Below are 22,735 nucleotides of genomic sequence, written 5' to 3'. Positions count from 1 at the left end.
TGATGTTGGTGCTTTTTAGTGAACTTGAAGCAAGAGGATCATTATCATAGGCTAGTAATTATGCCAAGTGGTTATAACATAGCCATTACTTGAATTAAAGACCACATACAATGGAAAATTACTTAAATTCTAACCTAAGAATAAGATCAACTAAAATCAGGCCTGTAAAGAAATATCCACTCTAGTCTATACAAAACAAATTTCCCCTTCTTCCCTGTAAATACTCTGCAGAGGGTAATTGATTCAAGCTGGACTTCATATTCTGTAGCCTGCACTCAATATAATTAAGGGACCAAGCAGTCCCGAAGGGAATACTTGATCCCTTATTGTTTTTGCCTGTTATTTTTTCTTCTGCAAAAAATAGCAGTTCTGGCTGAATCGTGCAGGAATATGGTAGAGGGCCATGCCAAACGGTGAGGATGCGAAGCCCACGACCATTGGCCAAAGGGTGGCACTATAGCACTTAAATGAAAATGCAAACTTTGACCACTCATGAACCGTTTGACCGTCGGCAATAAAACTTTGATACACATATGCGTCTCCTCATGCCGAACAAGTAACGTGTTTTTGACCTCTGGCCCTTTAAAGTATGGTAGAGGCCCGAGGGTCATGCCAAATACACTGAAACCAGTATTACTCCGATTGGCCAAAGGTTATGGCACTTGTTTCCACATGTTCCTTGACTCATGGGGAACACATCTGTGACTTTGACCAGTAAGCTCCGCCCTCAGATATTCCGCCCTGCTTAAACCTGCAGTAATGGACAATGATCCCAAAAACCAGGACACACAATTGTTATCAAAAACACTGAATGACTTTGCTGTTTACAATGTAATAAGTGATTGTGTCCAGATAGCTCAGTCATTAGAGCGCTTGCCTTTGGAACACAAGGTCATGGGTTCAAGTCTTCAAGAACCCTTGCTCCCACAATTAAAACCGACCCGTCACAATTACATGGTCTTCCATGTTTCTATTGCTTATTGTGCATATTGTTCTTATTGCTTATTGCCTTCCGGCTTAGTCCCGCCTTATCGCTGCTTGTAGCTATATTATTTGACTTATATTCATTAAGATGCTCGAGGTGCTGTGCTGGAAGCTATAGCTAACATACTGTACACTGTTTCGTGAAGGTAAAATTGCGATGGTCACGGTGACAACGACAACCAATTCCAGTTCAATTACTAGTAGTGGAACAACTTTAACATAAGCTCCCGTATACATTCACTGAGATTCATCATTAACATAAGCTCCCGTATACATTCACTGAGATTCATCATTATGATGTGAAGTCAATCAAAGACGAATTTGGAACAATTCTATACTGGCAATGCCACATACATTAAAACATCATAATACTTTATAGGCAACACACATATGCTGATGTTGTTCTGATCAAAGACTTTGACAAAGTTTGTTTTGTTCACTATCTTATGTTCTCTATAGGCCATCAACAAACAAACTCACAATAATTTCACATGATGTGCCCTCAATCCTGCAGCATGCATTCTAGACATCAAACACTAAACTAGTATCCTTGAAGTTTATTTCATTTATATCCTACAGGGATAGCCAAGAATATGGTGGTGCAATCTCACTGTAAAATATATAATAGAGCAGAGATGGACAAGTTGGACAACCAACTGAAATATTCATAATAATCTGCATAACCTTATAGTTTGGGTCAACTGTTCTCTTACACCACATCTATCTATAAATGCGCCACGTTTCTGTGTGTACATGTGTACAACTGTACATCTGTAATCCTGCACGTAACTCGAGAACCGTTTGCCCCACCAACTTCAAATTCGACACACAAGTCCACCACCACAGGGAGTGCTGTGCTCGGTGTGCGATCTCCTGAACTGTACTATATGATATTTAAATATGTACGGTTTAAATTGAAACAAATTTTGAAAGTTACCTGCTAATGTATACCTTTGGTGAGACATTTTAAATGTCGGCAGCCAAACAAGCAATACCTTCGTCTTATCATATCTCCAGATTCCCCACTGAACTCACAACATGTTTTATCAGCTCTGGCTTCGTGGCAAGTGACTAATAAGTGCTGATAAGCACTAGTGCTGTAGTTAGTACTATGAGGTTAACAACAATGACAACATTAGCTCAAATCTTGGGTTAAAATGAATATATTTCTTGGTGTGGAAGAGGGCGGTTTTTCCCACACTGTTTAAGAATAATCTGATGTTAAAAGTAAATAAAATGCTTTTTGAAATCAAAAACACATGCTGTGCTTGTTCTAGAACTATGAGGAGATACGGTATCAAAGATGTTCACATAATAACAACAACAACAAAACATAAAAACTAACCAACTGTTTGCAATTAAGCATAATGTAAACAAACCTAGACTACACTAAACAGGCACTGACTTGGTTGTTGGGTGAATGTGTCCACATTCTGTCAAAAATGATGCCACATTATTATCACTGTATGACACATGATGTATAAGATTGTAAGTGACTGATGATGTTACATGTACGACATACTGTAGGCTATATTACACTTCATATCATGATGATGGCTACTGTACGACATAATTTACATTATTTATGACTAAATTATGATCATACGATAAGACACATCATATTTATGATCATCAGACAATACTGTATTATTGGGCTATGACACAATTTACTTACTATACAGTAACGCTGCTGCGTACTCTATTGATAAACACACACACACACACACACACACACACACACACACACACACACACACACACACACACACACAACCATGGGCTAAAAACACTAGCTGTTCTTCAGTTCTGCATGTTGCATTACACATGCAATTATTGCAATACATTACAAGAATTGCTCTAAAATACATCCACACTGAAAGCTCGAACCGGTTTGTTGTTTCTTGTGTACGAGCCGGGGATGAGGTGGATGTTGTTGTTGTTGTCTTGTCTGATAGAGAGATCGTGTGCCAGCCATCCAATCCAGGCCTGTTTACAACATAGCCCACAGTGCTGGCATTGGTAATAATGGTCAACAATAGCGCACCCCATAACTGGACGTTATTCGTTCGAGCCGAGGCGAGCCCACATAATGCACGCGCGTCCTTCCACATGCACTGCACACTCTTGTGTAATACACATCGCTACTACAGCTACAGCCCCGAATGTGGTCGTTTTTATAGACACCTTTTACCCGTGGTGGGACACAATTTAGCGCAGCTATTGCTCAGGTTTAGTAGTTTAGCCTTTTGCCTGCTATATAACAAACAAGCTGTCAAGAAAATGGACTTGGCCAGCTCTCGCTAAATGTCCCTCCTCCTTGCTCTAGAAAACCACACTGACATGACCACAGCAGCACAGCGCAGGCACGGGGAAAACATCGACGCTCCCCCGACCCACCGTGGACCAATTCTATATGATCTAACGGATTCAACCATATCTGCGTTAAACCAGCATAAACCATGTAGATATAAGGCGTTCGTTCTATACTCACGTTTGATGGGGTCTATCGCCTCTATCCATTGAGCCTCGTTGTGGGGTAGAAATGTAATGTAATAGCAACCACACAAACGTGTCATAAACGCTTTTCAATCGGTGACCCAGTTTCTCTTCATCGTCATGCCTGTCGCACCACTAACCTAGTTTTTCGGCCAATGGCGCTCGGGGAAGCGACGTAGGCGCGTCCCTGGCCAATCGGAAAACGGTTCGGCAAGGAGAATTGTGACAGGCGCACGCGTCGGCCAACGAGAACCAGGGTGGAACAGGAATGCAAAGGCTAATTGTGCGTTGGTGTGTGTCACTGGGGCGTGTGTGTGACGTGTTTATGTATTATGTGTGTATGCGGGTGCCCCCCAACCCCACCTACCCCCCCCCCACCCCGCGCGTGTTGGAACAGTGCACATGACTTTGTAGGCCATCAGGATTATGGCCCTTGGCCTATAGCTTAAAGTCTCTAACCATCCAATTGAGTTGGAACTTGGACTTCTACTGACCCCTGGTCTAATAGCTTTATACAATAATGGGGGAAATGTGTGAAAAGTATAGTTTTATTAGATATTTTTCAGATTTAAAGGATTTTATGAGGGAGTTAAGTCCTGTTGACCTGTTGGAAGTATATATACAGGCAGAAAGACAGACACAGGAGTACAAGTGTGATGCACAGATACATGACATCAGACAGACACACACATCAGGATTCAGGAGTATGCCCATTCTGCACCATTATATATGCAGGTATATATAATAGATATCCGAATGGGTAACAGCCAGGATAGCTGGGCACCAAGGAAGAGTGGGCACCACAATGTTAAATTGGCATTTCTTTCTCCAAAATGTTACAAAATCTAAACTATAGGCAATGTATAAAGCAAAGTAGCCGCATGATTAGAGCATATAGGCTGCTTAAAACATTCGACAATATAAATGGTCTAATATTTCTACAATTGCTATACGAATTTCTACAAAATCTGCATATTCAGTCATTTTGGGGCATACACTTTTAGCAAAATGTGTGGCAAATCTGCAAAAGAAAATGCTTACCAACACTAGCTTTCTTCACAGATGTGTTCATAAAGGTGTCTACAATCACATATTTGTTCCAACCGAACTCCCTTGGGAAGCTTTGTGACAGCTGCTGAAAGATGGGGTATACCATTATCAACCAATATAAGGCTACAATTTCCAAATTTCATTATACTTTATGTAGCATGTGACATGTCAAACTAGGGGGTTTGCATGATTCTGAATCCATTGCAAGCATTAGTATTGCACAAAAAACACTTCTTCGCCTAAAAATGCCCATGAAATGAAATCAGCACATTTGGACACATTAGGGCAAGTGGCTATGGCCGAATTTAGCCCAAGGAGTATTTTCGTGTAAAACTAATGCTTGGAATGGATTCAGCATCATGAAAACCTCCTAGTTTGACATGTCACATGCTACTTGCCTTATATTGGTTGTTTAATGGTACCCCAACTTTCAGCAGCTGTCACAAAGTGTCCCAAGGGAGTTGGGTTGGAACAAATTTATGTTATAATAGACACATTTGTGAAGAAAGCTTTGCAGATGTGCCACTAGAAGGATAAATTAAGTCTGGTAACATGCATGTTTAGCCTACTTTTTTCTACCTTTTTTCTAATATTTTACTTTGAACATTTTGTACAAAATAGGGTGCCCATGTGCCCACACTGCCCAGATGCGCCAGTCCCCTATAGTGCCCTCCCCTGTATCCTCAGAATGTACAGAACGTACTCGGTGACCCTTTACCGTCAACAGACTAAGAGAGCCGCCCGCCTGGCGCTGCTTCGATTTTGCTGCGCATATATTCGTGCTGTTGCGGTACTGGTGCTTAGAGTGGCCAAAAAGGAGGAAAGACGGACTCGCTCGCTGTAGGCTACTATAGTCTGTACACCCCCCCCCTCCCAACAAGACACACACAAAAACATTCACGTTTAGTACCATATCAGAATCAAGAAAATAAATTAAAGGGACATACTGATGATTCTGTTAATTTCAAAATAGATCATAAGATCATTCTGATATTATATTACATTTTATTTAGGTGTGTGACTGTGAGTGCTGGTGAAATAATCAGTTCCGTTCAGTAGAGTAGACTAGGGTCCGTCCCCCTGGCCCTGGCCCCTGGGACTGATTTTATTGTAGACTACAGAAGTATTTCCTCGTATATTTGGTACATTTTATTTTCTCAAGTTTAGAACGGGTTCTCTCAAACTATGGACAGTTGACAAAACTCTCTTGCATAAAAGCTTCACTCATTTATGTCATGTGCTGATGTGTGAAAAACCCAAAGACTAGTGCGCTACATTTGTTCTGTCACTGGGTGGCAATGTTGTGTCGTCTTAAAAATCTGGAGTTTAGGCTGTGTGCGGACTTCTCCTTTTTCCTTTTGTCCAGCACCAACGAGGGACTGCATGTGCGCAAGCCACCTGTTTTTTAAACGTCTTAAAAACCTCCCAGCTGTTTATAATGCGCATAATGTGCCAGATTCGATTTCTCACAATCACAAAGTTGCCCCAATAAAATATCCAATTTAAGTATAGGCCTAATTAAGTAGGCTATAGGTCTACTTACTTATAATAAGTAGGCCTACGTAACTAAGTATAATAATAATAATAATAATAATAAACCATAAATAAATTAAAATAGACTATATATGAGAGGATAATCTGTGGTTGCTGGCCTTTGGGATTGGGGAACATAAAACGATATGGGGCAGGGCTTCCATTTCCATTAGTAGGCGCTAGCCGCTATAGGTCTACAAAAAAAGTATTCGGAAAGTTTTAGATAACACTGAAATTATCTTTTGTGATTTCCATACAGATCTATGACGACCCCGCAATAATCAGCATGCATTTGCAAGTTTAGAGGCTACCCGCTTGTACCGTATGCTGTGTCGGTTGTGCACGCCCACATTAGTAGGCGCAGGTGCCTGTTGAGAGAAAGCCTTGGGAGAAAGCGCGCAGAAGAGAAGAACGCGGAGTAGACGCGACGCGTTGGAGTCCAAAACCCGCAGACAAACGTCAAGGAGACAGTGCTCTTTCTCTCTTTTGCTCGAGCGCCGTGTGGTCTGTGCCTAAACTGTACGTGTATTGCACAATAGGAACAGACAACAACAAGTTACATTATCTGCCTCCAGCACGCTGAATGAAGGATTTGGTGTTGGAATAACTCTCCAGAGGACTTGGATATCGTAAGTATTAACATGAGTCATGACTATAGCTTGTTGTTCTTGAGCAACGAAAAGTTTGTCTGCACGTGCAAGTTGAGAATTTCAATGAATCATATAGCGTACCCACCGAATTATTTTACCATGCCGTTTTGCATATTGTCAGTAAAGTGTCAGTTAGATGCGGTGTCGTTGAGCTGAAACAGAAAGTCATTGTCATACCAATGAATTTGCATATTCTACAGGTGCGCAGGGGCCATAACAGATGAGATGAGCAGCTAGCTAATACCTGTAATTTTCTGAATACGTACCTGTCTGAACTTGATTTAACGAAAAAACTAAGTAGGCTACACACCTAAAGCATGCCCATAACTTGCGCAGCCTACTTCAGGACAGGTTGTTTATGTTTACTGGTGTGCGCACTTCGTTGTTTTTTTATTCAGAATAACGAAAATTGTCTTGCATCATTCATGGACATGAATTGAACACAGTAGGATAATAGATGTGATTGTGACTCTCATCTTCTCTCCAGTTGTTCTGTTTTGTCAGCATGGTGCTGATAAACGTTGTAAAGCGTCACTGGGCAAGCTGTGTTATTGCACACCATCAATTTAAATTCTGACTGTTGGGGAGGGGGGAGGCTGCTGATGCTATTATCACTGCTGATGCTCATGTGTCTCACATCATTTGAATCATTTCATTCATTTTGTTAACACACACACACACACACACACACACACACACACACACACACATGAAAGGGCTGTGAATATGGGGTAAGTCTTTGTGGCTGCCGACTGAATCAAGGAACTCGGCCTGCCTTCAGATACAATGTGCTGAAGCCTCTCATCAATACCTAATGTCGTCAAAAAGACACGACTGAAAAACATTGAAATGAAAGTATTTGCTGAACAATATTCTAAGGGATAAGGAGCATAAGGACGATAGAGTTGTATTTGGAAAGTTGGTAAAGACACACACACACACACACACACACACACACACACACTTTGAATTTGATTTCATCTATCCCTTAAGAAATTGTGTTTTTGTCTTCAGCCATATCAGTTCAGATGATAAATCAGTTTGAATGTTCCCTATAACAACATGGTAGTCATATAATGTAGGCTATGGTAATCTCCTGATTTGAGTGGTGCTCCTTACGGAGCTGGGTGGGTGGCTGGCTGGGTGGGTGGGTGGGTGGGTGCGTCTGAGCACGAAAACAGCATGGTTGTTTTTCACCACCTGTGCGCAACCTAACACACACACAAACACACATGCACATATTAACTGTATATATGGTGATTTCGGGTGTTACAGTACAGTACAGTACAGTACAGTAGAGGGACCCCCACACGGTAACTCTCATTTCTCAACCGTTTCGGACACAGGGCGGCTCGCCGGAATCTGCGTTCCTGTGGGTCTGGAACCTCCGACCCACCCCCACACGGAGTTGCACCACTCACTTCACACGGGTGTGATTTTTGAAAGAGAAACGGGGAAGGATATGCAAGAGGAAGGCAGAAGAATAAGAGGGAGAGGGCGCAGGAAAGCCCAGAGCACAGAATAAAAAAGATTTACTATTGGTGTACAAGCAGAACCTTAATCCTCTGCTTGCTAACGGGGAGAGAGAGAGAAGAGACCAGAGCGGACAGAATGATTAGGAATGGAAGCAAGCTGACTGAGTGAGATGACTGAAGTTTATTAAATATTGTTTGATATTACTTGTTATATTATAATTTAACCCATTCTGACCTGAGATCAGATTCTAAAAATGTCTATTACATCCTGACAGTTTCATTATTAACCCATTCTGACCTGAGATCAGATTCTAAAAGTGTCTTCGATTTTTCAAAAATAGCAGACCTACAAGCTCGTATCGCGCCACTCGGTGGCGCGATATGAGCTTGTAGATCTGCTATTTTTCAATAGCTAAAGCATAACATGATGCCAACACCAAAATGGGTGCCCGGTCAGAATGGGTTAAGAGAAAGGGAGGAGAGGAAAAGAAAAATGTCTGTGGGATCTGGGTACTTGGGAAGTAATGTATTACTATAGATATAGATACAAAAATAATAGTCATAGAGGGGGTGGAAGGGAAAGAAAGAGAAGCCTACACAGATTCTCACTGCTGCTATATGTTTTTATGTTTTCTATCTAATTGTCCTCTGCAGAACTACAAGGCTAAATGAGTTAACACTCAGGACTGTATTCTGGGAAGTACAGAGAGATGCTGAGACTCTGTAGCCGTAGAAAGAATGAAGGGATGCTTGTGGAAATATCACATTAGGAGAGTGAGAGACAAAGGACAAGTTCGCAGGGTCAACTCATGTGTTTGCTTAGAGGGAGAGAGAGAGTGAAGTTGGTTACTTTCTTGCTACGATTCTCAGTGGAGTATACTGTAGGTCCAACTCTGACTATAAATATTGCCTGACATCTAATCTTTGTATCATCGATTTTCTAAGCTATACCTGGTTGCCACACATTTGTGATTTGGCCCAGAGCCACTGAAGTAAATGAATGAATGCTCCGAAAAGAGGATCTCTGCTCTTCTGATCCTTTGGGTCCTAGACAGACGAGGTAACTTAAGGCCTATTCATACTCCAGTCACTTTCGGTGACTGGAGTATGACCACCGAAAAAGTGGTCACCTCATCACCTAAAACTGCCGTATGAATAGGCTTTTTAGACCATAATGAGGGATGAGTGAAACAGGTGGAGGAGGAAAGCCTGCCTCGGGAGAGAAACTCACATACTCTGGTTTGTCTGGAATGAGGCAGTGCCTTGAGGCTTGAGGAAGAGCAGAGCAGAGGGAGGTGGAGATGAAGACGGGAAGTGGTGAAATGGCAAATAATGCACAGGGAGAGGGAGAGAGAGAGAGAGAGGAAAGTGGACGAGAGGAAAGTGGAGTAAAACGCAATGTAAATAATTAGCTTTGTGGTTAACAGACAGGCAGAGCCACAGCAGACCGATACTCGCCCTCGTCTACTCTGTGTCCTTGCACCCCCTCAGCAGTCCTTGCGTTCAGAGGGAAACAGTGAGTGATTGTGAAACTGGTAGAATGACATTGTGCGTCAGGAGGAGCGGAGCCAACAATTAAACAGATATCACTATTGTTGTGTATAGAGCCTCCTGCCTTCAGCATGACTAGCATCATGGTTTCATGTCTGGACAGTTTCAATTTTCTACAGTATGATTCACATTCTATTTGCTACTGTGTGTGTGCGTGTGCGTGTGCGTGCGTGCAACGGAGTGCAAATGTACAGAGTAGCACCTGCTGTGCATTATTGTGTGTTGAGGCTGAAGACTGCTTATTTTAATGATGTTAGTAGCACTAGCAAGCAAGACCATTCTAACCTTCTTACTTCATTAGCTACACAAGGGCCCACCCAAGCCTCTCTCTCTCTCTTCTCTCTGCCTCTCTGTCTCTCTTTCGGTCTGGCTTTCTCTCGCTCTCTGTCTCTCAACTGGAGTTGTCTCACACACAATGGATGGGTCGTTCCTGGGTTGATTCTGAGACGGGAGTGTGAGTATTGCGGTATAGACGTATTTCTCCAGATTAGACCTGTCCTAAACAGTACCAAACCTAACAAAATGCAGAGTAATGTAGAGAGCGGGAGGGTGGGAAAGGAGGAACAGACTGGAGAACCTGTTGAACAGGAACGAGGAGCTATACAGATTTCAGAAGAGGTGGTAGTGGTGGGGGTTAAAGTGGGTGAAAGAACACAGGGTTGGAGGAAGCAGAGAAGGACAGGGGTGGAGGTAGAGTGCCCTGGCAATGTGGGAAAACCTCTAACAGATTTCATGGAAGAGGCAGAGCCGCAGAGCGTAAACCAAGGGAGGGAAAGAATGGAGAGATTGTGTAGTTGGGAGATTCTGTCTGATGCAGTTCTTCAAACAGGGAGAACATAGAGCCGGGAACAGGATGAGAGAGGATGAAAGGAGAGAGTACACAGTAAACAGTAAACAGTGTAAACTGTGAGCAGCTCAGCTGTTTTGACAATTTCACTGTCGTCGTCGTCAGAAACAAGACCTCAAGGACATTTGTTTTGGTGCTATCCCTTTTGGAATTAGTGTTTGACTGTACTCTGTTACTGTTTTTAAGTGGTGCAAACCACTTCTACGTCCAGCTTACAATGCCTTGCACGTGTTTGTTTGTGTGTGTGTCTGTCTGTGTGAGCATGGAACGAGAGAAGTATGTGACATGGCTGCCACCTGCTGGACGCACGGGAGTTGCACCACTTGGTTCACACTGGTGTGATTTTTACATTTATGTCTAATAAACTATTCAATCAATCAATCATTGCCGACTACTTAGTTTATATCTACAACGCTTGCACATTTATTTTCAAATATTTGATTTGGAATTTGTCAATCTGTGCATTGCGTTTTGTGTTGGTTTTGCGTCTACCCTCTCACGGCAAGAATTTGCACAGTAAACTCTGCACTGTGCTGACGGGCATGTAGTGTACAGTTTTTATGTTTGTTTGTAGGGTTTGTGTTTCATGCAAGGAACTACTAGGGGATACAGCCTTCATAAAGGTAACACATTTGACATGTTTTGCCGCTGTAGAGGTTCACCACCCCCTAGCCTAGAATAAACAGAGATACATGGAATGCAGGAAGTGGCTTTTGGGAGTGCTTATAGAATGGCTTACTGGCCAGGTTCCTTTGGTCATTTTCTGCACGTTCTAGACATTGATGTCTCGCTCGCTCGCTCGCACACACACACACACACACACACACACACACACACACACACACACACACACACACACACACACACACACACACACACACACACACAATACAGAGGTTGATATATATGCTGACTGAGTTAAGGACACTGCTTGCCTGTACCCCCAGTGTTCCCACCCTGTGCGATACTAAATCCCATAGTAGTTAAGAGGCTAATCTATGACATCATGGGTCTACTTACTGTATATGGGTATATAAAGGGACACAGACAGACTTGCCCGATGCCTCGCTCACATCACTCAAGTCTCCTCCGTCTTCACGTGAGTGTGTGTGAATCACCAAAATGCATGACGTTTACCTGCACCTGCTCCTGAGAGAGACCCTCGTGAGCCTCGTGTAGCTGTAATGTTATACCGTAATATGATCTGTCTTTACGCTGGTCATAGCCTTGTGGTTTGAGTCTTTGACTTTGTGTAACCTTATTCAGCTGGCCCGGATGCTACCTGTGTACGCGCCTCACTGAAGGCTACACATTCTGTTTTGCAGTCATTATTTAGTACATTGACTCAAGTACTGCACTTTTGTTTTAAGTATGTTTTACTTTACTGGAGTATTTCCAGTTTTCAGTACTTTTACTTCTACTCCACTACGTTTCTGAGGCAAATATTATACTTTTACTACTTTTAGTATGGTAACTGTAGTTACCATACTAGTTTGAAGATTTTGATTGTTATTACAAAACATACATTAACCACTTCAGCCATATATGTTTTGACCATTTGAATGTAGACAATCTACAAGTTCACAATTGTGAGTTAAGTAGAGTGAGTCAAGTTCACAATTGTGAGCTTGTAGATCTGCTATTTTCTAAATATGTTTTAGACATTTGAAAACTTGTGAAACGGGACATTCTACATATTGAGTGCTTTCTACTTTTGGTACTTTAAGTACATTTTGATACCGATACTTTCCTGTTTCCTGTTGTGGCCTATGGTTTGTGTGTTTCATCTTCTAATTGTCCTCACTGGCCAATGGCCATACATTTATTAGTAAACTATCAGCTGTTGACAATGACATACATTAACTGTACATACATTAACATTAACTAAACGAACGCATGTCCGTGCACACTGCAGATGTAGCAGAGTGGCTCAGAGCCTCTGCCTGTGCCTCTCTGTTGTTGGATGTTGGACCTTCATGCGGAAGACCCGAGTTCGAATCCCGGGCGTTACATTTGTGCCGTGACCCGGGTCGGGTTTCCCCGTGGGAGGAGGGGGGTGACTGTAGCAGAGTGGTGCTCAGAGCCTCTGCCTGATGGCCTCAAAGGTCTAATATCTCCCCCGGTCCATAGGGATATATCCCTTTGGTCTAGTGGTTAAGATGTTGGACTTTCACCCAGGAGATCCGAGTTCGAATCCCAGGCATTACACAGACTATGTCTATATAAAACAAGGACACTTCACCCCTTTTGCAACCAGATCTTTTTTTTTTTTTTTTTGCGGCTTACGCCTTTTATTGATTTTTTAAAGGATAGAAAGTAGGCTGACAGGAAACGGGAGAGAGATGGGGGGGATGACATGCGGTAAAGGTCGTGTCGGGTCCGGGAGTCGTACCCGCGGCACACCGCGACTGGATCACCAGTCCGGTGCCCAGACCGTTACGCTACGGCCTGGGCCAGATCTTATTTTAATGGTGGTTGGGAGACGAGAAACACTTTCCTGGGGTTTTTATATGGGTAATATACATGTGTTTTTAGATGTTTTTGTATTTCCAAGTGTCCATGATGTCATGGACTGGACATGGACACTGTGCTCACTTACTTCATGGACCACGATGCTGTCTCAGGCTGCGTCCGAATTGCTAGGGTTGTTCCCTACTCCCTACCCCCCATACGGGGATCCAGACTCTAGTGGACTCTATAGTGAAGATTTCGGACAATACTCCCTGTATGGGGAGCACCGACTCTGACGTCAATATCGGTAGAGGGCGCTGTAGTTCCGCGGGTTCATGTACTTTTTATTTGCATGAAATCCCCATTAGGTTTTTTCAGATCGCCTCATAAAGAACTGTTTGAAAAATAAACAAATTATCCCGGCCGTTTCACTCATTTGGATATGAAGAATCAACTGACTACAAGAAACCAGTCAAAACGCTGCGGCTGAATTTCCGCTAGGAACAGACTGTATCAAATAAGTGACTGCAGGCTGTCACCTCCCTGCAAGGACAGTTTGTTAAATTCATGAATGAATAAAGAAAAAATAGGTTAATGAAAATATGTTTGCAGGCATTTATGCCTATATATCTATGATAAAAAGGTTATTTTAAAATAACAATGGGCCTATGATTATTATCAATAAATTAATATTAGGCTATATCCATTATCCAGCAATATGAAAACAGTGCACAACCTTGACAATAGGCTATATGAAAAATATCAGCAGCATGACCACATGAACCCCCGCTAATCCTGGGGCGGGGGGATACGGCAAAAATAGCCGATCTATAAGCAACGCGCAACGTCCGTGTTGTGAGCTTGTATACTTTTACTTGGGTACTTTTGGTAAAGAATTACCAAAAGTAGCCGATCTACAAGCTCTGCTCACAATACGGACGTTTGGTGTTAACAGAAACAGCAGACCAATAAATGACTGCCTTGTCTGCCTACACAATGAAGTTTTAATGCATTTATCGCAATTCAATGAAATAATGTTAGATAGCATATTTTTTCATGGCAGGAATGAATGAATATTAATAAAACATATGTTCGGACACAATTAATATGTGTCTCACATGCATGTATTTAGCCTACGTTTGGGATAAAGAATCTCACAAATATATTCTACAGCAAGCAACTGATTCCTCTCCTAACGTCATGCGCTGGGCCTGGGTGATACAATGAATCAGATTAGTAATACTATTGCAAATGAGTAGATTTATTATAAATAAAATAAAACCATTTCAAATAAATGCACAGATCATTTGTCTCGATCTGTAGCTTCGAGATCCGCCAGGGAAGAAAAGAGGGGAAAACGAAAGTTTAAAAAGTACATTTGTGTTGAGTTCTTTCGCTAGTTCAACTTCTGCCTCTTCTGAGTTGGAGCGCGATGAGCGCATGCATGCAGAAGCAGCGCACGTGCGCAAACGCGTGCATGTGCGCTCAAGAGCGAGCTTGCGCAATGCATTATGGGGCAGATTTGCTTCGCTGTGTTTTTGTAGTGACCATCAGGAGCTCTATGCGGGAGCTCCCTACAATTCCCGGTGCATTGTGGGATACTTCAGTCCACTACTGTAGGGTGCAAAAATGCTCACTACATATTCGGACACTATAACAAAATGGCGGAACCCCAAAGTAGTGCACTATATGGGGCATAGGGAATGAATTCGGACGCAGCCTCAGTAAGACAGCCCTCCCCATATCCACAAGGAGGAGCAGTGCACCAAAGCATTATGGGAATTATAGTCCAGGAAGGAAGAGAGCCCAGTGGACACTTTGAAATACTAAAATATCTACAAACACAAATTACCCAGGAAAGTGTTTATTTTCTCCCAAACATCATTAAAATAAGATCTGGTTGCAGAAGGTGAAGTGCGCCCTTTAAGAACGAAAACACTAACTGATTGGCTAACTCATTAATCACAGTGGTTTCCATGGGCTCTTTTTGCTTAATGCTAACTGACTGGCCTGCTCCAGCTGTCATGAGGCGGTCCGCATCTTTCATATGGACAGTAAGCCGTGTTGACATGTTGTTTTACAGTGGTCACTTGCTGACACTGGTCTTTGCATCTGGCAGCTTGGTATTTCAATGCCTCAGGCTTCTGTATGTCGTCCACTCAGGCTTATGTGAACACCCCAGACACTTTTTAAGTTGCTTGTTTCAGTATTTAGATATTGATATTCATTTTAGCTGCCCCGCCCCCTTCCTATACAAACCCATTGTAACTTCAAACTCATTGAAAACGCCTGTCCTTTTTTCTGGTGACTTATATTGTCCTCCTAATATGTGAGGTGCCTGTGTTTGTTTGTTTATTTATTTATTTACCAGTCTCTTCCTGCTTTGTCATCTTCATCACCTTATTCTTAAAAAAAAGGAGAAAATATTAAAAAAATAACTGAAAACAGTAAATGAAAAAACACAGGCATCTCACGTATTCGAAGGACAATATCAGTCAACAGAAGAAGAACAGTTGTTTTCGATGAATCTATCATGGTTAAAATGAATATCGCAATATCAAAATAGAATCAAACTTAGAAACTTAAACTGTGTTCACATAAGCCCGAGTAAATTACCAAACGTTGAAATATCCCCTTAAATAATGTGGGTTGACGGTTGCCCAAGGTGTCCGTTCATGCTGTAGTCAAATGTTTGTAATATTCTTCAGTTACATTATGCTCAGGGAGTGACTTGAGCTGCGTGAAGTTGAATACCGGTGTGTTCCCATTCTGACCGGGCACCCATTTTGGTGTCGGCATCATGTCATGCTTTAGCTATTTAAAAATAGCAGATCTACAAGCTCATATCGCGCCACCGAGTGGCGCGATACGAGCTTGTAGGTCTGCTATTTTTGAAAAATCGAAGAGCGACTGACATTTTTAGAATCTGATCTCAGGTCAGAATGGGTTCGTCAGACCAGTGTGTGTCCAGTGGAAACCTCATATGAATCTGATCTCAGGTCAGAATGGGTTAACCCACAATATATCTAGAATCCCCTAAAGCCAGGGAGCTGTACAGGAGAGAGGCAGGGAGTCTGCACCTGAAATGTCACAGTGAACTGGGTGGTACTGGGTCAGTACCACCCACTACACTCCTCCTAGCTAAGAACCTCTTACTCTTACACCTATCAATCATACAATATGCTAGTTTTATTGCTACTTTTATGGTATTTTTCATTGTTTTTTTAAATGGGGTGTTTTTAGGAGGCTTTCTTGGGCAAGAACTGGAGAAAGTGGAAAGTCCCTGTGCTTTCTATTTTCCAATTCATGTAATGGAAGAAAAGTGGAGGAAGTTTGCCTGCAGGTATAATTTATGATGTATCCATTAAGAACCTTGCATCATGCACCGTGGTCATTGTTTCTGGCCTGGAAATCAACCAGATGTCTTTCCATGGGTATCGTTTTAACCAACACACTGTGAGGGGCGAAACTCGTTCTGCGAATACCGTTAGACAACATGGCATGTTGTAGTAGTAGTAGTACCCACTTAGGCAAAGATGCAAGCAGATCAAGCTATGTTATGATTACTTTAGATGGTAAATGTAGTTGTACTCTTACAGTTAATGCATATTATCATGCATGTGTGTGACAATTATTCTCAAAGCATACTCTCTCTCTCTCTCTCCTTCTACAAAGTTGTTCTCAAAGCATCCTCTCTCTCTCTCTCTCTCTCTCTCTCTCTCTGACATAGACTCCGCTAACTAAGTGCCTTTGGTAGTGAGCCAGCGTGTTGAGGTGGAAGGGCTAAATATAGGACTGAGTGATAATGCAAATCAACCTGTTGAGTTCAACCAGTACACCAATGTCCAGCAGAGACCCCCCCCCCCCCCCCCCCCGTTTATTTTTTTGTCCCCAATGGATTCAGAGATTGACCTCACAATAAGTAGTGAGAGAAAGGCAGAGAGAGAGAGAAAGAATGTACAAATTATTTGAAAGCTAAAGGTAAATGTTGTTTGCTCCTTCACGTTGATGTTAATTGGTGGAGATTCCCGTGTTTCCTGTTGGCTTGGCTTGTAGTAGTGATGCAACTAAGCAGCACACCCACACAACGTTGGATTTACCCTGCATGACAGGAGGCCCTGGGGGGTTTAGGGCTGGCCCTCATGCTGATGACACTAATCTAAACTGGCTATGGAAAATGAGGAGCTGTGTGTGTGTGTGTGTGTGCTTGCGTGCATGTATGTGTGTGTGCGCGTATACATAAACATTTGTAGGTGTTAATGTTTAACCCTTCTTCTCATGGTTAACAGGTTCACATGCATTCTCTGGCATTTCCTTTCCTCAGAGGCGCAGCCCTCTAATCGTCCTTGTAAAAGTTCCAGTGATTCTGGTTTCTGAAAGCAAAGGATTTCCACGTTGCCAAACAAACACACCTTTGTTAGTAGTAAATGTTTGACTTTCTCACAACATGAACCCATTTTGACCTGAGATCAGATTAAAAAAAATGTCTTCTACATCCTGACAGTTTTCTGAAAAAGCCATGTTTCGTTTTCGTTCTTCAATTTTTCAAAAATAGCAGACCTACAAGCTCGTAGCGCGCCACTCGGTGGCGCGCTACGAGCTTGTAGATCTGCTATTTTTCAATAGCTAAAGCATGACATAATGCTAACACCAAAATGGGTTCCGCCCAAAATGGGTTAACCAACATCAACGGAGTTAAGTGCCCCTGTTTTAGGCCAAACATAAAAAAAGACGACTCTAAATTCCCACAATGGATTGCATCTTGAGCATTTTTGTGGCGGCCCTGGGTGGGAACAGAGTGGCATTCCGAGGCACCGCCATTTTGGAATGCCGGTGTGTAACCCACTGGATGATGACATATGGCGCTCTGTGAACATTAATTCTGAGGATGATTGATAATGTCCAGAAATAAGCTATGTATCATGAACGCAGCATGCACTTCACGTGAAATCTTTCACAGACGTTCCTACTAGGCTGAGGAATATATCCCACCCTTTTCACCTTGGCCTGTTATAGCGCCACCAACAGGTGGATCTTTGCTAAACACATTTAATTTTTGGAACAAAATGTCTCAAATTATCCAATTGCCATCCAAGACATAAGAAGAAATGTCACCCTTTTCACTTATTATAGTGCCACCCGGAGGCCACAACCCAACCTGCCCTGGTGGAGACCTGTGCCCCAAGGGGCACTTTCTCTAGTTCACAGTGGGTCATAATTCAGAATATAACTTTAGACTACACTCAGTAGAGTGTTGGAAAGTGTCATTATTTTAACCCTTGTGTCTGTCACTAGTATTTTATATATTAATATGGCATGCATTTTCATAAATGGTGGCCAGTATAAGATCCACGTTCAAAGACAACACAGCCTTTATAGCTCTTTTTCAATTTCTGTTGTTGTGACAGCCACGATTAGTCAACGGCAAAAAGAAAGAGTAGACATTAGCTCACAGCCTGTTTATCGCTCCAGTGACCTTGGAAGGTTTAGTCTAGAATCTAGATTTATACACAAGTGGTCTCTATTAATGAAATACGAGAGCCAGCCTGTGCACCATCAAGAGAAACACTAGAGCTGTTTTGTTGAAAATGAATAGCAGACAGATTTCTTTTGTGCAACTCACTCACTGCCAGGGCCACAGTTTAGATGAGCATAAACATCAAAACCACACACTTGTGCGCTTGTTTATATGCTGTTGAATTTAACTGTACGGTTCATACTGAGTGCTCTGACTGATTATCTCCCATGTCTCCACCCCCTTCTGATTACAGTAAGTCGGTCTGATGATGAATAATGTCATTAGCTACAGCATGGTTGTGATAATGGTGCCGAGGCTAAGTGTTGTGCAGGCAACGAGCTCTGTCGGTCAGTGTAAGCTCGGATCGGATCAGCTCAGCTGTCTGTTTTTCCCCAGTCTGTTTATTTTACAGCAGTTTTTGGTGTACTTTCCCCTTTCTGCTCTGTAATGTACTGTATGTACAATTATTATACATGTTTTTTATTCTTACATGAGGGAAGGAAATGAGAATGTGTCCAGTCCTGTTCCACCACATCCTACTGCCCATAAATCTATATATCTTGCGCCACCCCTTAACCCTTATCCCTAAACTTATTTGCCATGTTTTACTATTTAAAAAAAACCTTTTAACCCATTTTGGGTGGGAACCCCTTTTGGTGTTAGCATTATGTTTTATGTTATGCTTTAGCTATTGAAAAATAGCAGATCTACAAGCTCATACAAGCTTGTAGGTCTGCTATTTTTGAAAAATCGAAGAACGACTGACATAGAAACATAGCTTTTTCAGAAAACTGTCAGGATGTAAAAAATGGGTTCAAATAGCTGATCTACAAGCTCACAACGTGTAGATGTAGATCGGCTAGTTGAACTATGTTAAAATAATAAAATGGCAAAGTGGTGCAAGATGGAGCCCATAGTCTCTGAAACGGTATAATGATACTGTACTGTAGCCTAACGCTTGCGGTGCTGGTTGTGGTTGTATGTATTGTCACTCAGAGGTGTTTGTCTAGGTTCCCTGTGACTATGTGATATCACCAGTGTGCTAGGCCAAGCACCATGGTGTTTGTGCTAGGCCAAGCACCATGGTGTTGGTACCATCTAGCCTCACGTAGCCACATACTAATATCACTGTGTGGATATTAGTCTCTCGTCCCTCTCAGTGTTAGGATTTCTTCCAATGGGCAGTTTAAAAAAAAGATTCAAACGGACTCTATTGGTTAGACCAACAACCAATCAGAGCAGCGCAGCCCACTTGACTGGGCGCTCTGGGGCTCCCAGGCCGTCACCATGAAAGTTTTGTCCTGTGTATCTCAGTGGGGACACAAGGTCACCAGGCCGGTGACCGGAGGAGAAGAACTGCCACAACGCAACAGTTACCCTAAAAAAAACCCCACGTCAACTCAATTTCATTGTAACTAAGATATTCGATAGAAATTCATAATTTTTTAAAGCCATATTTAGCCAGTACGAGTACAAATGTCCCGTTTACTGCTATGGCGACATCCATCTCTGTTGTCTTGTTGCCATACAGGCGTGTGCAAAGGCTCAATTTATGTACTTTAGATAGTATTTTATGTAGACATAGCATCCTATAATGTATACGCATAGTTTCATTATATATATTCCACTGTTGGACGGATGTTAGGGTCTTAGCTTGCTTATGATTCTTGATGACTATTCCTATGTATTTTATGTATTACCAATACCATGTGTTGTTCTTGCTTACTGTAAATCACTCTGGATTAAGAGCGTCTGCTAAATGCGGCAAAGTGCCTAAATTGTAAAAGGAACAAATCTCATGACTTCAAGTCCGTTGCTCTCCCCCATACTGTATATGGGGACTAGGTTGGTGGAGGGTGTGTAGAGCCCAGGATCACATTAGATGATTGACACAGGGGTGAAAAATGGGTTACAAAATCGTGGGTTAAAAAAAAAAATTAAATAAAAGGAACAAATCTCTTGCAATGTCCCGACCCATAGTTGCATACTGGGCCCTGGTTGGTTATAGCCTGCAGGTCTTGCGCTACTCGGGGTCCGAGAACTCCTCCCAGGACCAGGGAGGGGCCAGACTTAATCTGCCTGCTGGCTACGCGAGGCAATAGGTACAATGACAGAATGAATGTGGCGGCCGTGTGGTCAACTAGGCTGTTAGCCTGTTACCTAAATGTTCATTGCTGAAAGTCTGAACTGACCTGGCCGGCCCGACCAGAGGACAGAGAAACTGAAGAATTCCTTGACAAACTAGACGGAGAACAGAACAAAGCATTGCACAAGTAGAACTGAACCAAAAATGTTCAAGAAGACATGTGCAGTAATGGAATAGGATCATGGAGCATACTGTACACCAGGGTACCCCAATAGGCGGCCCGCGGGCCATTTGCGGCCCATAGAGCGCCCCCTTGTGGCCCATGAAAGAATTTCCACAAAAAAAAAATGATTTTTTTCTTTTTTTTTTTAGGGTCCCAGATATAAATGGCATTAAATGGGGATCAGTAGCCTATGCATGTCAAACTGGGCATCCTTTTCAAATGGGGTCTTGCCCTGAAAATGAATTTTCAGGGCAAGACCTCGACCTCGCGCGTGCAGACTCGGCCCCCAGCCTGGTACGCTAGTCAAAATATGGCCCTTGAGGAAAATTAATTGGGGAACCCTGCTGTACACAGTACACACACAGATTAAACACACGGAACGACATGCGGAAACACCGGTCGGACATGCGGTCGAACCTGCACGGCTCCCGTGCTTGCGGTTTTGGGTTAGGTTAGGGTTTGTGGTACAGTAGGTTGTCGCTCTAATGACAGGTCAGACCAATAGTATGTCTAAACTAAAGCCTGTACCCTACTGTACAGTATATGCATACTGAGCATATGCATCCCATTTTGAAAGTATATTCGTCTGGGACCCCAATTTCATGTGTAAATCACCACTGTTAATTTCTCTCTTCTCTCTGTGTCACAGACAATTACTCTGGTAAGGGTCCATTTGGTTCCTAATCCTAGCTATCAATCCTTTAGCTGGGAGGCTTACTGGAACCGCCTCAAGGACCCCCTGGGGGGTCCCTGGACCCCACGGTGAGAACCACTGCGGTGTGAAACCAGGAGCAGAGCAAAGCTAGCGTGCATGACGTACTGTTAGTGTATCAGCACACCCACAGCAGTCCTGCAGGCAGAAGCCACGCTTCATAGAATACACAATAAGCAGGGCCAAACGGCAGAAAAGATAATCTAACTAATGTTAAAGCTTACAGACTCGGCTCTAAGATGATGCTTTTTATAGCATCTCTTGTGTACAACGCATGCATCTATATTTTGCGTGTGCACTTGTGTGCAGAGTTGGAAAAGAACAAAGCTCACTTGCAGCGAAATAATCCGACTCCAGGAATAACGGAGGTCAAATTGAGTCACAAATAAAAAAACAACAACTAAATGATAAGTCTTATCACTCAAGGCCTTCTTCTCACTGCAGAGCATTTTCTGTCTTGCTATAATGTATTTTTGGAAAAGAAAGTTTTGGAAACGAGGCAGGGCTAGAGAGTGCAATGAATGAAGCTTATTAAGCTGGACCTTCACGTGCTGGGTCGTGAGTCATGATGACCGGGCGCTGTCAGGAAAGGGCCAGTGATAAAGAGCCGTGTTGGATGTCCGTAATGTACTTGGGTCCCGGCAGGCTATGATGTGAATGTGATGTGGCCCTGATGGCTCTAATCGTGAAGCTGATAGCAGCCCTGGCACTCAACCTCTGTGCAGCTAAATAGATCCAGCTTCTGGGTGGCGGTCCATGCACACACACGCACGCACGCGCACACTAACACACACACACACACACACACACACACACACGCATACCCAGTCTGACTACTGTACCACTGTCTCCTATACTGTCCCTCGCTGTCACACAGAGAGAGACCTCAGTGTGGAGTGGATCCAGGCAGGAGAGGATAGGAGGTGCAGGGCTGAACTGAACCAGCGGCCACATTGTTCACTTTGGGCCTGTGTGCTATTCTCACACACGTGGGGTAGATGGAAAAGATCTTTTCATATATGATTGTTTGCATGAAGACAATAAGAACCGATGCTTGGTTTAGTTTAGTTTCTCTCACACTGTGCTATTATGTAGTAATGTAGTGTGTGTGTGTGTGTGTGTGTGTGTGTGTGTGTGTGTGTGTGTGTGTGTGTGTGTG

At 42.8% G+C, this 22,735-nt stretch overlaps 2 protein-coding genes across 13 annotated transcripts in view; one reads left to right on the top strand and one right to left on the bottom strand.

Moving 5' to 3' along the window:
• The window catches only part of bmal1a (basic helix-loop-helix ARNT like 1a), a 39,082-nt gene extending 35,484 nt beyond the window's left edge, over window positions 1-3,598 (bottom strand). For 7 of the 8 annotated variants that reach the window (XM_083763577.1, XM_083763581.1, XM_083763576.1 and 4 more), the window contains exon 1: window positions 3,476-3,598. The gene's annotated coding sequence lies outside the window, so the exon portion shown is untranslated. Of the gene's footprint in view, window positions 1-2,871; window positions 3,003-3,475 lie in introns of those variants that run through there. The other variant, XM_083763578.1, reaches the window with a different exon arrangement.
• A 2,894-nt stretch (window positions 3,599-6,492) lies between these two features.
• ppfibp2b (PPFIA binding protein 2b) overlaps window positions 6,493-22,735 on the top strand; it is a 94,904-nt gene continuing 78,661 nt past the window's right edge. For all 5 annotated transcript variants that reach the window (XM_083763573.1, XM_083763570.1, XM_083763571.1 and 2 more), the window contains exon 1: window positions 6,493-6,692. The gene's annotated coding sequence lies outside the window, so the exon portion shown is untranslated. The remainder of the gene's footprint in view (window positions 6,693-22,735) is intronic.

Source organism: Protomyctophum parallelum (genome assembly GCF_964188405.1).
Source record: "Protomyctophum parallelum genome assembly, chromosome: 4".
Classification (NCBI taxonomy): Eukaryota; Metazoa; Chordata; class Actinopteri; order Myctophiformes; family Myctophidae; genus Protomyctophum; species Protomyctophum parallelum.
Note: the sequence above shows the minus strand (reverse complement) of the source record. Positions and strands in the feature narration are given on the sequence as shown.